The following is an 18,931-nucleotide window of genomic DNA, read 5'->3' on the forward strand; positions in this document are numbered from 1 at the left end:
AATTTACATATCCCCTTCAGAGTCTGACTAGAACCATGAAATGTTTGCAACAACTTATTATCTTTTTACTTTATCTCCTTACCTATCCTTCTTTGTTATAAAAAGAAATTGGCATCCACGGACTTCCCTGGTGGTCCAAGGGCTAAAACTCCACACTCCCAATGCAGGGGACCTGAGTTTGATCACTGGTGACCCTAAATCCCACATGCCACAACTAAAGATCTTCCATGCCACTACTAAGACCCAGCACAGCCACATAAATAAATAATTTTTTTTTTTTTTTAAAAGAAAGAAACTAGCATTCAAACCTGGACAAAATGGTTCTTTGGGACATTAGTCCATCACCCTCTTGGTGTGCTGGTTTTCTGAATACAGTCACTATTCCTTGCCCCAACACCACGCTTCTTGATTTACTGGCTTGCCATATGGTGGGCAGTATGAGCTTAGACTCAGTAACAGTGTCTAAGGTGATACAGTAAAGTTCTATATAAAACCGTTGACAGCCACATGCTCTATTAGTTTAGTTAAGAAATCCCATCCAGGATTCCCCTGGCTATCCAATGGTTAGGACTCATGCTTTCCGTGGCAGGGCCAAGGTTCAGTCCCTGGTTGAGAGCCCACAAGCCACACGGCATAGCTGAAAAAAAAAAAAAGAGAAGAGAAACAAATCCCATCCCAGAATCACCACCCATGGTCCACGTGAGTATGTTAGAAGGAAACGCGCACTCTCCATTGGCTGCCCTGAATGATCACACCAAGTGGCATGTATTCACTCTAGGAAATAAGCCACACATACATGCATACTATCTACCACACTAAGTAAACAGAGAACCTGTACTAACAAGGTGACAAATATAGATAAGCTGAGCACTGTACAGTTTCAATAAAATCAAATGCTCACACTCATAGTTAAATAGAATCTAAAATTCTCCTACACCTTTGAAGTTTGTTTTATTAAATGTGTATTTTGTTTACTTAGATAATTCAGATATTGCTTCCATTTTGCTCTAATTAATTTCTGAAAGTCTGAAAACAAATCTGTATCCATGCATGAGAATATAAATCTTATTATTTTGAGAAAGGGGAAAATGCGTATCCAAAATGCCACAGTTTATTATTATTTCAGGTTCTATTCTTCTCTTCAAAAGGGAAAGATTTCATTCTTTAAATTGCTTTTGTTTTTATTTGAAACCTTTTGAGATGCTTTGCGCAAACATTCTCTGTTCTTTCCAAATTGATTTTAAATATAGCCATTATTTCTCTCTGACTGAAATAATGCTTCTGAAGACAAAAGATTAAAATTTTGCTTTTAAATTCTTTAAAATATTTTCATTCAAGATAGTACATCAAAAGAAATTTTAAATAAAAGAAAGTCACAAGTAGAGACCATTGTCAATTAACTGATTCAGCAGCTAACTGTAAATTTAAAGAATTTTTTGATAAAACTTGCAACATTTTAATATCCTCCAGCTCTTAATTTTCACTTTCTGGCCTGAATGTTTTTGATAGATTACATTCTTCCTGCTTTTTGTACTTTCACTTTGTTTTAACTTATTCTGATAATTTGATAATCACTTTATAAAAGCATGAATATAATTGTAAAATGAAACAGACTGATAAAAAATTAACAGAATGTTCACATATTCACAAAATCTAATTACTGATAAACTGAGAACATGTGTATGACAGCGTAAGTACAGAGCTCATGGTTCTTTTTCTCTAATTATGCAAGTAAAATTCTTGACTCACAAAAAATGGAGTCATGCCAGGACTGAACACACATTTTATTCAAATCAATTCCACTTTGCTGCAAATAAATTATTTTAATGCCTACATACATTCATTAAAGAAGTGCTGTCAATAACTGAAGATGTTATTTGACTTCATCAAGATAGCTAGCTACAGAAGCAAAGAAATGGCAGTATATTAAAAAATTGGCAAAAACAACATGACAGCCATTAGAAGAAACACACATCATAAACCATAAAGTGTCATTTCCCACCTCAGTGATTTCTTTTTTTTCTTTTTTACGTTACAATACTGTATTGGTTTTACCATACTCAGTGATTCCTTACACACAGAAACATTCCAGGTGAAAAACATAATTGCCTATTTTCTTGTACATTTACTTTGTATATTTCTTCCATTTATAAAATATACTATGAATTTTTTCAGAATTAATCTTGGAGTGGAAAGGACTTTCCAATATGACAGAAAACTCAGTTATAAAGGAAAAGATGGACAAACGTTACCTCATGAAGATTCTATAACTTCTATTTGGAAATATATACCATAAGAAAGTCAAAAGTTAAATAACTGGGTAGGTATTTGGACTATGTAACAAGCAAAGAGCTAATTTTCTTCCTGTTAAAAGAAATTATTTAAACCTGTAAGAAAAAGAAAACTTCTATGTGGAAAGTTTGATAATATTGGGGAGATGGACAACAGGCACTCTGGGTCACTTTTTTTCTAAATTCAATGAATTTTTGTATTTTAAAAGAGTGTGTGCATTGCTGGCTGTGCTGAGTCTTCCCTGCTGTGCAGGCTGTTCTCTAGCTGGAGCCAGCAGGGGCTACTCTCTAGCTGCAGTGCTCATGCAGCAGCTTCTTTGTTATGGGCTTTAGAGCACACGGGCTTCAAAAGTTGCAGCACATGGGCTCTGTAGCTGTGACTCCTGGGCTTCAGAACACAGCCCCAGTAGTTGAGGCTCATGGGCTTAAAGCTGCTCTGCAGCATGTCGGATCTTCCCAGACCAGGGATTGAACCTGTGGTCTCCTGCATTAGCAGGTGGATTCTTTATCAGAGACCCCAGAGAACCTCTGTGATTCACTACTGAAGACACACTATTGCAAATTTTTTGCTCGTATTTGATAATATCTACAAAAATGTTAAATACAGACCTTATAATTCAACAATTCTACAAGTTTATCCTATTACCCATACTTACATCATACATGAGGTTGTCCTTTATAGCACTGTTGATTATGAAGAAGGGAGGAAAACAGTGTCCATTAGGATACTGCTATGCAACAGCCTAGTCTGACTCCATTTTTAAAGTGAGATTGCTGTAAATGTCAATAGTAAAACATGTCTCATTACATTGCTAAAATGAAAAAAAAACTGCTATGGCAGAGACTTCCGTTTGTTTACTAAATCACATCTCTTCTTCCTCCAGGGTATATGGCTAGACTACATTTCCCAGGCTTCCCTGCAGATATGTGGACTATGTGACTGAGACTGGCTAACAGAATATGTGTGAAAGTGATGCCTGCCACCTTCCGACCTGGCCCAGAAAAACCTCCTGTGCGATCTCTGGTGTTCTCTTTCATATCCCTACAGGTACGAGTAAAGCTACCAGACGCAAGGAGCCTGGGTCCCTAAGATTCTGCTTAATACAAAGCTGCCAAGGAGCACCACCAAGCCAAGACACCACACACTTGCCCATTATATGAGATTTAAAATTTTACTGTGAAATCCCCTAAATTTTGAGGTGATTATAGGTGTCATCCTTTAGCCTATAACCTGACCAATACAGGTCCCATTCCTGATTTCTAAACAAACACACATGTGAGTACCCACATACACATGTTGCTATATCATATAAAATATAAAGATAAATATTAAATCATTAACAGCTGTTCTCTCTCAGAAATGGGACTAGGGGTCAGAAAATAGATGGGAATGTTTTTGTTTTTCAATTTATGCTCCTTCATGGTATTTGATTTTTTGGATGCTGCTGTTGTACATTCACTAAAAAGGAGTTCATGAAATCAGATATCTTCTGTAAATGTGAAAGATGATCTTAAACAAACTGCCAGCTACCCATAGTTCTATTGACCATCTTGTACAAAACAGAAGAAACAGTAATGTAAACAGAAGAAATAGTAATCTCATTTATAACGCCCTACTGTATTTCAGCATTTATTATTTTACTTGAAATTTGTTCATTTTGTACATATTAAGCTTTAGAATTCATAAAATGAATTTTTTTTACCTTTAGCTTTTATTTTCATTTTTACTCATCTTTATACTCTGAAGGAAAAGACATGCCATGCTTTATAATGGTAAATTCTGTTTTCAGTAAATAAAATATCTGACTGTGAATTTCAGGTACATTCCATTTCTTCTATCTTACATGCATAGATAATCATTTGTCATTGAATGTTTTATCTTTTTCATCAAAATTTGCAAAAAATTTTAAAATACTCATTCCTTCACCTCTTTCATGCTTTTAACTTTCTCCAGGTCATTTTTCCATCTTGATTTTTGGGTGAGAAGGGTAGAATACTACCAGAATACGGTCACCCATTACAATGTTATATTTCATCTATGAAATATATAAATTATTGCATCTTTTAAATCTTTAAACCTTTCAAGTCTGCTTGAATGTCTTGAAACTAACAGGCAAATTTTTGGTTGATACATTCCCTCACTTACTTTTGAAAGAGTGATAAGCAAGATCCTCATTCTCATCTCCATATGAGGTATGAGTGGCAGGGACAACTAAGGATTTTTCATCAGGAATAAATTCATTTTTCATCAGTAATAAATTCATGAATTTATTACTGATGAAAAGTTCTTAATTGTTCCTACTACTCATATCTCAGGGCTTCCCTGGTGGCTCGGCTGGAAATCCACTTGCAATGCAAGAGACCCAGGTTCAATCCCAAGGTCGGGAAGATCCCTTGGAGAAGGGCATAGCAACCAACTCCAGTATTCTTACCTGGAGAATTCCATGGACAGAGGAGCCTGGCGGGCTCCCATGCGGTTGCAAAGATTCAGACATGACTGAGTAACTAACTCTTCACTTCACCACTCATACCTCAAAACATGAATCCTTAAAAAGGACAATTTTGTATAATCGCTATTATTTTTTAAAATCACAACTGGACACAAAATATCAAGCAAATGTCTAATTATAAAATACTAAAATAATTCAAGCATATCCTTTACATTAAAATTAAATATTACTAAATTGAAAGTTATATATCTACCAAATCTGTATTGAAATTCACATGCCAGCTTTGCCAAATCAGCTTAAGCCCCAGCAGGAACAAACTCCCAGGCACTGGGAACAGCAAGTCAACCACAGAAATGTCAATGCTGGAATTTGTTGGCCGAGTTACCTAAGTGCTTGTAGCTTTCCTTTGCTCTTATCTTCTGTCTTTATGCTTTTGGTGGCATTGTTTTATTCTTCCCCTAAAAACCACAATTCACCACATCCCAGGGTCTACACAGCTGACTTCACTGACTTCAACAACTGAAAGGGCTAGAAGTTAGGAGCATCCTGTGTTCCTCTGAAACCCCAATTCTCTTGCTGTATTTCTGAATGTTTACCCTGGACAAGAGGACCATCGACTCACATACTTCACACCTGAACAGGGAAAGTGATAAATCTTTAAAGTTAAGAAGGTGAGAGGCTCACATGTAACCGGCTCAGATTTGGGTGAAAGAAGCAAGAGCTTGTGGTGGGAGGAAGACGAGGCAGGGGCTGAATATGGGGCTTGGAGACACTGTCCAAGTTTGAAAAGACATGATGATAAGAGTGGCAAGAGTGGCAACTGGCACAGACAGAGAAAGGCACGTGGAGCCTGTGTTATAGGCTGGGTAGAACCACTTTTTAAAACTCTAACTCATTTTTCAATGCTTGGGCAAAGGCCAGATCATATTACAAAACAAGTGAAAGTCGCTCAGTCGTGTCCAACTCTTTGCGACCCCATGGACTGTACAGTTCATGGAATTCTCCAGGCCAGCACACTGGAGTGGGTAGCTGTTCCCTTCTCCAGGGGATCTTCCCAACCCAGGGATCGAACCCAGGTCTCCCACATTGCAGGCGGATTCTTCACCAGCTGAGCCACAAGGGAAGCGGATCATATTATAGCACAGCATAAAACCCCACAAAGGCTCCCCATAGGATCCGCTTTACTCGTTAATGTTGCACTGAGGATCCTTAGTCCCCTGCATACACCCCCATCACATCCCATAAACTGACCATTCTCTTCAGTTAGCAGTATCACATCTGTTCCCTCCAAAGCCCTCTTTTTGCCCAGAGCAGGGATACCCTCTAAACTGAGATGGACCAAAAGAAGTCTAGAAATCGCAAGTAATACACTAGAAACAATTTTGCAAGCTTGTAGACTGAAGTAACAGTCTGTGGTATCAGTTAAACCTTAAGATGCAGAGCTACCAGCTGGATGGGGCAGAGATGTCTAGCTGAACCTTGCCTGCCCTCAAGGTCAGCAGTCACCCTTCATCCAACCCATCAGGAATGTGTTCTTCCCTATGACAGTCTTCAATTCACTACATGCGTGCTTGCTAAGTCGTTTTCAGTCGTTTCTGACTCTGTGCGACCCCACGGACTACAGCCCGCCAGGCTCCTCTGTCCAAGGGATTGTCCAGGCAAGAATGCTGGAGTGGGTTGCCATGCCCTCCTCTTAGGTCTCCTGCACTGGCAGGCGTTTTCTTTACCACCAGTGCCACCTGGGAAGCCCTACAGTATCAACTAAAAGATGGAAAACAAGTATCTGATTTCATGTTTCATTAAGGAAAAGATGAACCATTTTAACCCGTTTCAACTGTTTTCACCATTCAAAATAAATTATCACTCAATCCAAGGGCTAAAAAAAGAAAAAAAATTTGAGAGCTCCAGGAAGAAAGTAGCTTACCCAGAAGTTCCCCCAGACTTTTCCCCAAGACTTTAGTTATTTTTGTTCCCACTCACATTCAGAGTGCCTTCTGGAAATCACTGAAGGGGGACGCGGTTGTAGCTGTAAGAGTCAGTGACTGAATGGTGATTAAAGCCATGGTCCTGAGCAAGATAACCTAAAGAGAGAGTCACAGCTAAGGAGAGCAGGGCCAAGAAGAGAGCTTCGTATTGAGATGCTGAGGAAGATCAGCAAAGCAGCCTTCTGAGATGCCCAAACGGCTCACCTGCGGTACCAGTGGTAAAGAACTGCCAGCTAATGCAGGAGGCGTAAGAGACGTGGGTTTGATCCTTGGGTCGGGAAGATCCCCTGGAGGAGGAAATGGCAACCCACACATATTCTTGCCTAAAAAACTCTATGGACAGAGGAGCCTGGCGGGCTACAGTCCACAGGGTCGCGAAGAATCAGACACGACTGCGCGTACAGGCACGCACTACAGGGGAAATAAGTTGCCCAGTTGGTCCAATTTCTACTCAGCATGACTGTCATGCTTCTCTTCATTATTATGAAACTATTATTCTGAGGACGAGAAGTCTGTTTTGTTCATTACAGCACACATGTGCTCTGTGCGTTTAGTCGCTCATTCATGTCTTACTCTTTGTGACTCCATGGACTGTAGCTTGCCAGGCTCCGCTATGGAATTCTCCTCTATGGAATTCTCTAATACGGAATACTAGAGAAGGTAGCCATTCCCTTCTTCAGGGGATCTTCCTAACCCAGGTATTGAACCCAGGTCTCCCACTTTGCAGGCAGATTCTTTATCATCTGAGACATCAGAGAAAACCCCACATACACACACAATTTACAATTAAAACTGACTTTTCATAAAAGTGTTTACCATTACAACATGCAAGGCATTTTAGTATCTATTTGTTCTACTTTAAAAAAAAAAAAAGAGAGAGAGAGCTGGTCAGAATTTACACCCAATAATGAGTCCCAACATTTGGTGTGAAAAATATATCCTGTGACATACTACTGAACACTCAGCAACTCCAGGAATCCTCCAAGTTAGAAAGCAAAAAAAAAGAAAAGTTGAAATAATAAATTTCACTTAGCCCCAATGACATGTAAATTCTTCATTCCACTTCCCCACGTTCATAAATACTTGGGCTTCTACCTAATCAAGGACAACCTCAGGCAGTTTTATTCAAATGCAGATAATTACCCAGGCCCTAAAATTCTTCTTCCAGTCCTAATGCTAGAGACTGGAAAATCCACACACAACCCTTCGCTAAAATTCCCTTATCATTCTTACCAAGTTTGACTCAAAGGCAAATACTCAATCTTGTTAAATGTTTTTTAAAAAGGAAGCAGGAAGGCAGCAAAATAAAACATCAGCAAAAAACTAAATTTGCTTGGATAGAAGACAGTAAACACATTTTCGTACTTCCACAAAATGGACCGCTGGTTGCAGTTAAAATGAGTACAATCAATCTAGAGAGACAGAAAGTAGATTAGTGGTTGCCTGGGGGTGGGAATGTGGAGGGACTGCAAATAGAGAGGGCAGATGAAAAGGTTCTAAAATTGAGTTGTGGTGATAGTTGCACAACTCTAAGTTTACTAAAAGTCACTGAACGGTACACCTAAAGCTAGTGAATTTTAAGGTAAATTATCTATTATTATTTATTATGAGTTATACCTCAATGAGGCTTCCCTGGTGGCTCAGTGTTAAAGAACCCACCTGCAATGCAGGTTCAATCCCTGGGTCGGGAAGATCCCCTGGAGAAGGGATATGGCAACCCACTCCAGTATTCTTGCCTGGAGAATCCCATGGACAGAGGAGCCTGGTGAGCTGCAGTCCATGGGGTCACAAACAGTTGGACACACCTGAAGTGATTCGGCACAGCACAGCGCATTTACAGTCAGACTAATCGAAGTGCACACTAATTCGTATGACATGCTCCAATTTGGATTTCTTTATTTTGGCTGTGTGGCATGTGGGATCTTAGTTTCCTGACCAGGGACTGAACCTGTGCCCTGTACATTAGAAGCACAGAGTCTTAACCACTGGATCACCAGGGAAGTCCCCCCACTTGGATTTTTTAAAATCCTCTTGGATTTTTTATACACATCGTTTGCATGGACATTTCTCGAAGGACATCCAAGGAGCTTGATCAAGATAGCTGTCTCTGAGAAATGGGTTGAAGGTGAAAATGTTAGTCGCTCAGTCCTGTCCGACTCTTTGCTACCCCATCAACTGTGGCCGTCCAGGCTCCTCTGCCCATAGAGTTCTCCAGGCAAGAATACTGGAGTGGGTTGTCATTTTCTTATCCAGGGCATCTTCCCAACCCAGGGATCGAACCCGGTTCTCCTGCGTTGCAGGCAACAGATTCTTTACCCATCTGAGCCACCAGGGTTGAAGGTGAGAGTTTTAATTTAACTGTATATCCCTTTGTACTGTTTGAAATCTTTTGTCTTTAACATTAAGTACATAAATAAGCTCGTGAGAAGCCCTCATAGGCAGGACTCTCAGTAGTCCTGAGTAAATTATAACGCTAGTTCATATTGTCTGAGGGAGGGACCTGTCTGGTCCTTTAGAATTTAAATATTTCTAAGTAGAAGACTATGTTAACCAGGAGACTGACAATAAGAGATAAAAAGTGACACAATCTTTCCTCAATCCTTACTGCATAAAACCCAACAGGAAGAGAATGCAAATTGCCTTTGAAGAGGAAAACACGGTTTCCTAAGACTGAGCAGTCAGCTTCAGTCATGCTGGAGGAGAACGCAGAGTGGTTTCTGCTTTGCAACTGTCCATCTGAAAAGGCATTCAATACCTTCTTTCTGTACAGGAGTACTGCCACTAGGGAACGGAAAATATACTCCTCATCAAGATTGACCAAAAAGAATAGGGACTTCCCTGGTGGTCCAGTGGTTAGGAATCCACCTTGCAATGCAGGGGACACGAGTTTGACCCCTGGTCAGGGAACTAAGATCTCACACACCTCGGAGCAACTAAGCCCATGAGCATCCGTGTGCAAGAATGAAAGGTCCCGTAATGAAGACCCTGTGTGCCACAAGTAAGACTAAACAACTGACCATAACACAGCCAAATGAATAAATAAAGAACTTAAAAAGAAGAATGATACACAAATGAAAAAGCTAAAGATGAATCCCAAAAGGCCACAGTCTCGAAGCTCATAACCAGATCTTGATTCCTGTCCTGGATGGAGTCCTGGCTTCTGTCTTCTGGCCTCACCTCATTTCTTGGCTTTTGTTCATCAGAGGACCTGAAAGGGTTCTTCACCTGGCTACTCAAGGACACTGCGAAGATTAGGAACTTGTGACTCAGCATATCTCCCTTCCCCCAACTTCCCAAGATGTGGTGGTCAGTCCTCTTCTGCCTTCAGCCTGCTCTGTCACCACTTGGCTTCCGGATTTACAAGGCAAAGGTACCCAGAATCTGGACCGTGAAATGCTAGCATTCCCAAGGGTGAAACAGGAGACTCATAGGCGACGTTCACCCAAGGCCATCCACGGCCCCTCCCACCTAGCTCCTCACCCAGACGTGACGCATCTTCTTCCTCCCACACCACCTTGACAAATATCCACCATCAAAATGTCAACCAGAAAACAGCTCCTGCCAGGAGCATTTCCCAGAGACTGAACAGCACCACCACCAAGCGCATTTGCCACGCGCCTGTGCTGCTGCAGCTGCAGACCTGCAACATGCCCCGAAGGGAGTTCAGGCTGGAGAGTGAGGCACTCTGTGCTCCAAGGAAACTGATGTAACAGGTCTTTAGACAGATATTTTCAGGAACTGATTTCACGATCCCAATCCTTGCACCTCCTCATATCTGTAATATAAGCAGTGGAAACAGTGAAATCACTCAGTCATGTCTGACTCTTTGCAACCCCATGGACTGTAGCCTGCCAGGCTCCTCCATCCATGGGATTTTTTAGGTAAGAATACTGGAGTGGGTTGCCATTTCCTTCTCCAGAGGATCTTCCCAACATATCTAGAAAAGCACTAAATCCCTTCTTGGTGACAGCAGCTCCTCGTGACTAGCAGAAAACCTCCTGTAAAATGAGGGCTTGACTGCACTGAACTCCTCCTTCACCAAAATCATATACTGGCCTTCTCCAACTGCCTCTTTGGAACAGTCTCTCATAATTCTCCGAGGTACTGACTCCCGGGCTGCAGTCCTCATATCGCCCCAAACAAAACTTAACTCGCAACTCTCACGTTGTGCATCTTTTTAGTCTACAAAAGCCTGCCTCAACTCCATACCAGCCCCGCCCTAGGAGTCCCTACCCATCACTGCACAGCCCCCTGTTGTTTCATCCCCACCACTGCAGCCCCTGCTTCCACATTCATTTATCTGTGTTTATTCAGATTATTTCACTTATAGTATTCAACCCTGAGTCACCTATATGCACTGAAGAGCCTCTACATCCAAGACACTAGCGGGGAGGCAGCAGTGATGGGATTTTTGTAGATAACATTTAGGACAGTGTTTTGCTTTATTTTTTAATGGCAGCTTTACTTAGACAAAATTCACATACCAAATAATCCACCTTGTAAAAGGGTAAAATTCAGTAGTTTTTAATCTACACAGAGCTATGAAACTCTCACCACAATCTACTGTTAGAACATTTCATCATCCCTAAAAGAAACCCTGTACCCAAATGCACTTACACATTTGCATTTTTTTTTGCAGTTTCAGACATGCAAACTTTAGAACATGTAAAATTTTAAAACACTCATGCTATCAAAAAACTGTATAGTATGTGATCTAGATTAAAATGGTTAATAATTACACACTGTTAGACATAATGTAACTTAAAGGGCAGAGGTAAGGGTTTCCATTGGGGGGAAAGTTCAGTACAACTATTAACAAGCAACAATAAAGATCAGTTTACACTTGGATAGTGCCTCATGACTTACAAAACACACTTAATACATGGCTTTTTTTCTACCCTCTTGTAATAAAAATTTAAAGTGGTCCATTTTCAAGGTTAGCTAGCTTTGAGTGACAGCTGGCTGATGTAGCAGCTGTAAGGGTTACAAAATTGGAAAGTCTGCACAAACAGAGGATGGGATGCCTAGGATTTTCACGCAGGCTGATTTTATTGGTGAATTTAAAACATAAGAACAGGAATAGGTCCGCAGGAAAGGAGGAAACAAGATGTCAGGGAGGGGCCTGCCCATAAAGAGGGAGGAAACAAACATTCTACCACTGAGCCACCTAGGAAGACAGTTCACCCCACAGTACTCAGCCAATGAGAAACTGGGGGAGGGACTTGAGTGTTAGGGGATAAATTGCTTGCTATACCGACTCTGGGTGTGCCTGTCCACCAGACACCCGATCTTGCAAGCCCATCATTAGAGCCTGACTTCCGGCTGCACCCGGTGTCTCCAAGCCCATTCTTTAGGTTTGGGTCGGTGGGCTTTTACTTCCCACACTCTCAAGCTTCCAGGTAGGTTAAATATAGAGCTTTTACAATGACCCAGGAGCCTTAAGTGTAAGAGTGCATGCTTGACCCACAAATTTACCCCAGCAGGTCCCCCAGGCCAGCTCTTCTGACTCCCAGTCTTCTCACTGGACCCACACTTGCTCCACTGTTCCACCCTAGGGAAGAAGCACACAGCCTGCGCAGTGAGCTGGCTGTGTGTGACCATTAAGCAATTCCAATTTTATATCTGCCTAGAGAAAGGAAAAGAAAGGAAGCCTATTTATACCCTCAAAGCAACAAAACATGCCTTTGTTTTATGAGCAGGCCCTGGAGATTTGGTCAGCACTAGCCCAGCTGCGGCACACACACCCTGGTCGGATGGCCCCTGCAAATGTTTTTTCTTTGTTCAGTGTTGAAAACGTGAGCCCTCGTCCGGGCCATCCTGAGGTCAAGCCAAAGTAGGAATGGAGCCAGGCTCAAGAGAAGTACCAGTACTTCGCCTGGATGCTTGGCCAGACGGGTTAGACACTTTTAATTAAAGTGAAGTAAAATTCTAATTACTTAACATTCTAATTATCTCCAGAATCACATCATCCCTTACTCACCAACTGCTTAATATAATCTGAACCACTGGGAACACCCTGCTCCACCTGGTTAACAAGAGAAAATAGCTTTTCGCTTTTTCCAGGAACATGAACTCCTTTTTCAGACAGAGGGTAGTATTTAGTGGGTTTACTCATTAGTCACTAAGCTTTTAATGGCCTGAAAGAGATTAACAGAAGCTCTGGAAAGTAATCCACTGTAACAATTACTATGGCTTCCCCAGTGCCTACAGAAAATACCCACAGTGCAGGACATCTAAACGCTGCCACCCACTTAGATATACACCACACACACTGACATACACACCTCCTGCACTTATTCTATCTTTATCTGAATTGGTTACATATGGTAACAAACTCTACACAATTCCACATTAACTAATGGTTAGCTGCACTGCCCTCTAGGAAACTAATACTTCCACACCTTCTATTTCCGGAAGATACAAAAACAGAAAAAAAGTGGAGGGCTCAACACTATCACCAGTGAGGACACTTCAAACTGAAGCTCAAAATCCAGTATTTGTTCCAAATTCTGTCGTCCTGGCAGGAATAAGCCAAGAGAGGCATTTACAGGGACGACACACAGTGTGTATAGGCATGCATGCACAAATCTGACCCAGCTCCCCAACCGGCAGTAACCTCTGAACTCTCACATATGTGATCTACAGCTCTGTATGTACACTGCTTTCCACCTGGGAGCACAGTTATGTATAAAATGTAACTTCCCACAAGACTAAGCTGTCTGAAGGTTAATTTCACATCCCATTCATACCCCTCTGAGCTCACACAGCACTGATGTCAATTTCACCTCCTAGACCTCAAGCTCTGCCCCGATAGGTTCCAATGGCAGATGCTCAGCACCTTTTCCACACCTGTTACTCCCCAGGCCATCTCTTCCAAAAGCCACAAGATGGTTTTCAAGATGGTGGCCAAGGATGGCTGGATGGTACCCACATGGTACCAGGGATGGTCTGCATGAACTACAGAACACTGCTCCTGGGTTCTCTCTAGTATTCTTCACTCTCAGGGAATAATGTCACAGGGAGTCTTACAGGGATGCGCATGGAGTAAGGAACTGACACCTCCTGTCAAAGACTTGTATATGTGGATATCGTCAAAGTTGACAAGACATTTTTGGCCCTCTTGAATATTTATGGCTTATCTTCTATTAGGACAAAGATAATTCCAAAATATGAATGAATCCTTCATACTTCTTCTGCACTACTGTTTTAAACACCATATATTTTCACTTTTCTTCTCATCCAAACCCAAAGTCAACTTTGAGATGACTGAAGCCCCAGCCAACAATTTTACTGCCACCTCATGGGAAGCCCTGAGCCAGAACCGTGTAGCTAGCCAGTCTCAGATTCCCAACCTTTAGAAACTGTGCGAGAGAACAAATGTTTGGGCTTTTTTTTTAACTGTTAAATTCTGGAACTCTTGAGAGTCCCTTGGATAGCAAGGAGATCAAACCAGCCAATCCTAAAGGAAACCAACCCCGAATATTCACTGGAAGGACTGATGCTGAAGCTCCATTCCTTTGGCCACCTGATGCAACGAGCCAACTCACTGGAAAAGACCCTGATGCTGGGAAAGACTGAGGGCAGGAGGAGAAGGGGATGACAGAGGATGAGATGGTTGGAAAGCATGCCCTACTCAACAGACATGAATTTGAGCAAGCTCCAGGTGATGATATAGGACAGGGAAGCCTGGCATGCCGCAGTGCAGGGGGTCGTAAAGAGTCAGACACAATTCAGCGGCTGAACAAGTTTGGAATACTATGTTATGCAGCAATAAATCCTAAAGCAATCTCCATACCACTTTTATCTGAAACGTTCTTTCCTAGCTCTAACTAGGAGATCTAACTAGGATCTCAAATTTGAGATCAAATGAAGGTGGCTTATCTTTTATGAAAGTGCACTAGACTGTCCCCTCACCAGAATTACTTACTTTTCCCCTCAGTTCAAATTACACAGGTCACCCTTTAACACAGAGCTTCCTTTGTCTTATATTGCAGTTAAGGCTGATAGGCCTGCACCCCATAAGCTCTCCAAGGCACAGATCAGGTCAGTGATTCTCACCCATCCCACACTGGTGTACAGAACAAGCTACAGAGTAATTCTGTTGGACTTTAGTTAGGGTTTGGCTGGTCCTCAGTAATAAAGACTTGATTATCTATGGAGAAACCAGTTCTAGCTGAGACCACGATTTGAAAAATGGAGTGAGTCAGAGAAAGTGGGGGAGAGCACAATCAGATTGAACCTGGGCAGAATCCAACCCTTCCTTCCCTTCCCTACCCTGTGTTGTTGTTGTTTAGTCACTAAGTCATGCCTGACTCTTTGCAACACCGTGGACTACAGCCCACCAGGTTCCTCTATCCATGGGATTCCCCAGGCAAGAATACTGCAATGGTTTGCTATTTCCTTTCCAGGGGATCTTCCTGACTCAGGAATCGAACCCACAGCTCCTGCATTACAGGCACACTCTACCATTGAGCCACCTGGGAAGCCCAAGGAAGGCTGCACCCCTATACCTTCCCTAATAACCCCACCAGAAGAGAGTGAGGAAGGATGACTAACTGACAGAAACATCGTGTCTGCATCTTCACTGGGGGAGTCAGTAGAGCAGGTGGTCTCAGAAGCAACAGAACAACCCCCTCCCTGAGTCAGCTGCCCTGGATTCCAGCAGCTGATGGGGGTGGTCACACAGCGTGAACTTGGAAATCAGAGCCATCTGGGTTTGCATCTAGATCCCACAATCAGAAACCATCAGACCTGGGAAGAAAGCATCCAGTTTTTGAACGTTCAGATCTTCCCCCTGAAAATTACTATAAATGACTTAGACAGCTGTTGAAAGACTAAATGAGATCAACCTACCAGTTTATGTGAAACATCCAGAAGAGGGGGAATCATCTCAGCCACTTCCCTTCCCTTCACTGAAGCCAAACTTCAGGAGAAGGTGTGCCCCAAATGGGAGGGTCTAAGCCCTAACTAACGTGAGGACACCAAATCAAGCCATCTCTATTGCCCCTGTCACTACAAATCTCAAAAGAGGCTCTGGGACTGGGGAGACAACCTCCATATTCACTTACATACAGCCCCAATTTAAAAACCTGACTCCTTCCAAACAAATATTTTCTCTTTGATCAGAACTCATGAAAACTTAGCAAAAGGCCACCCATAAACATGTTCTAGGCCAACTGCATGCAGTGTCACTCCAGAGAACGTATTGTAGCTAATTAATAAGCTGGCCTCCCCCACCTGACTATAGCTTCCTCAGGTTCCAGAGCCAAGGGGAGGGAGAGAGAGAGAGAGAGAGGGAGAGAGAGAGGGAGGGCGAGGGAGGGAGAGGGAGAGAGAGAGAGAGAGAGAGAGAGAGAGAGAGAGAGTGTGTGTGTGTGTGTGTGTGTGTGTGTGTGCGCGCATATGCGTGAGTGTGCGTGCGTGCGTGTGTGTCTCTTCATAATTAGCATCTTTTCATGTGTGTGTGTGTGTGAAGCTTCATAATTAGCACAATGTCCACCACTTTACAGGCAAATAATTGACCAATCAACTAGGAATTATTAATTCTAGAACATATAAGTATCACATAAGCCTACTCTGGGAACCAAGAAAGTAGAAACATTAAAAAACCTGGAAAGTTCAATTTTCAACATAAAGCACGCCTATTAAGATTCTAGGGACTTCCCTGGTGGTCCAGTTGTTAAGAATCTGCCTGCCAAGGCAGAGGACATGGGTTCTATCCCTGGTCCAGGGACTAAGATCCCATATGCTTCGGTGCAACTAAGCCTGAGCACCACAACTGAAACCCGTGGGCCTAGCGCCTGTGCTCCGTGACAAGCGATGACAGCGCAATGAGAAGCCTGCCCGCTGCAACTAGAGAAAACCTGCACAGCAACTGAGACCCAGCACAGATCCCCAGAAAAGATTCTAGTACATTCCACCGTATTAAACACTAAAGCAGACAAAAAGAAGCAAGACACTGTTCAAAAAATGTTATTTATGCTCTCATAATGCTTTTGAACTGTGGTGTTGGAGAAGACTCTTGAGAGTCCCTTGGACTGCAAGGAGATCCAGCTAGTCCATTCTGAAGGAGATCAGCCCTGGGATTTCTCTGGAAGGAATGATGCTGAAGCTGAAACTCCAGTACTTTGGCCACCTCATGGGAAGAGTTGACTCATTGGAAAAGACTCTGATGCTGGGAGGGATTGGGGGCAGGAGGAGAAGGGGATGACGGAGGATGAGATGGCTGGATGGCATCACTGACTCGATGGACGTGAGTCTGAGTGAACTCCAGGAGTTGGTGATGGACAGGGAGGCCTGTCGTGCTGTGATTCATGGGGTGGCAAAGAGTCAGACACGACTGAGCGACTGAACTGAACTGAACTGACCATTCATGAAATATAAAGATTACATTTTTAAGCAATCGCAAAAGCCATAATTAGTTCACATGTTGGTCAATCTGTAAGGTGAAATTCATGTAAAAGATTCCAAAATTTAAATTATATATGACAAATTTTGTAATCCACTTTTAAAAAAAAGCAATGTATAGTCAGAATCAAACCAGGGTAGTCATGCTTCTTCCAATGAAAGTAATCCTTGACAGGCAAATGTATATCATAATGTTTTGCTTTTTTATCTACTAGGAAGAATATTTCAAACAATTAGTAATTTACATCTTAGTTTTACCAATACACAAAACTAGGATTTTGCAACAGAAAACCAATTCTGACTAGAGTAATACAGTACTTAAAAAAATACTTAACAGTTAAAAATGACATTTTACATCGACATTTTACAATACGGGAAACTGCAGAGAAACTGGTCAATACTCATCACAACCAACAGGGCTCTTCAAGCTGACTGAGGATAAATGACCTTTGGCTCCTGCTCCCCTTCCTGAAGCGCCTGAGTGTCTTGTCACACAGCTGAGACCAGCACCTCTCAGTCTCCATGGCAACTGCAGCAAGCCCTCCAGTGCCTGAAAGGGCACTAGATGCCTCTCCTCAAATACTTACTAGGTTTCAGAATAGCAGGCTTCTTGGGGAAGTTCATGGGAAGCACACACCACTCAGAACCCACCTTTCTTCCTTCAAAAACACTTTTTTTTTTTTTTTTTGCTGCATCACTTGGCTTACTGGATCTTAGTTCCCTGACCAGGGATTGAACCTTAGCCCTCAGCAGTGAATGCACGGAGTCTTAACCACTGGACTACCAGTGAATTCCCCCAAAACACTCTTTAAAAATACATACAGTCTACGGCCATACCACCCTGAACGCGCCCGATCTCGTCTGATCTCGGAAGCTAAGCAGGGTCGGGCCCGGTTAGTACTTGGATGGGAGACCGCCTGGGAATACCGGGTGCTGTAGGCTTTAAAAAAAAAAAAAAAATACATACATATTTATTCATGTATTCATGTGGCTGCACTGGGTCTCAGTTGCAGCATGCAGCATCTTCATTGTGGCATGCAGACTCTTATGGCATGTGATAACCAGTTCCCCAACCAGGAATCAAACCCAGGGCCCCTGCTTTGGGGACGTGGCATCTTAGCCGCTGGACCACCAGCGAAGTCCCCAAATTCTATCAAATTCACTGGAATAAATCCAGAAAGGGAGTGTCCACAACTGGTTCCTTGGGTCAGGCAGGCGCTGGTCTGTCCCTTTTTACATGGTATATTCAGTGTCTATTTCAGGTATTTAGTGCCCATTTTAATCAAAACTAAGTGTTTTCCATTTTTTTGATGTCATCTCAATCCCCTCAAGTACCTCATCCAATAAGCTGTAACAGAAAACAAAATTTTAATAAAGCACTGTATCTAAAATCTAATAAGCCTCTTAGATCTTGGCTACTTGGAAAGAATTAACATTGTAATAAGCTACTCTGTGAGTCATTTTTTAACTTGTTTCCACACACAAAGTAAGATTCCGCAAGACGCACAGCTGTCTCAAGCTCAGCTCGAGTACCCCTGGAGGAGGCCGCCCTGTAGGTGGGACGCTCTCAGGGTAAAATCAGCACAAATTTTGTTGTCACCCATTAGAGTGTCTTCACATCCCAAAGGGGCAGAAGCATTATAGCAGGTAACAGATACCCAGGTTTCCTTAATGGCAGAAAGGATTTTCTTTCCATGAAAAGCTGATTCTCCCAAGAAGCTCAAAGATACAATAGCGACCTTGTTTAAATCCGGCCTGGGGCCAGAAGTGAAAGATTTTGAAGGCGGGTGATCCTAGG

General features: G+C 42.3%; 1 protein-coding gene and 1 non-coding gene across 2 annotated transcripts in view; one reads left to right on the forward strand and one right to left on the reverse strand.

The window, feature by feature from the left end:
* TPD52 (tumor protein D52) overlaps nucleotides 1–18,931 on the reverse strand; it is a 125,258-nt gene that overhangs the window by 81,113 nt on the left and 25,214 nt on the right. The gene's annotated exons all lie outside the window — the stretch shown is intronic.
* On the forward strand, nucleotides 17,957–18,075 carry LOC138446333 (5S ribosomal RNA). Its single transcript, XR_011259273.1, has one exon. It is a non-coding gene; the product is annotated as a 5S ribosomal RNA (ribosomal RNA).

This window comes from Ovis canadensis, chromosome 9, assembly GCF_042477335.2.
Source record: "Ovis canadensis isolate MfBH-ARS-UI-01 breed Bighorn chromosome 9, ARS-UI_OviCan_v2, whole genome shotgun sequence".
Taxonomy (NCBI): Eukaryota; Metazoa; Chordata; class Mammalia; order Artiodactyla; family Bovidae; genus Ovis; species Ovis canadensis.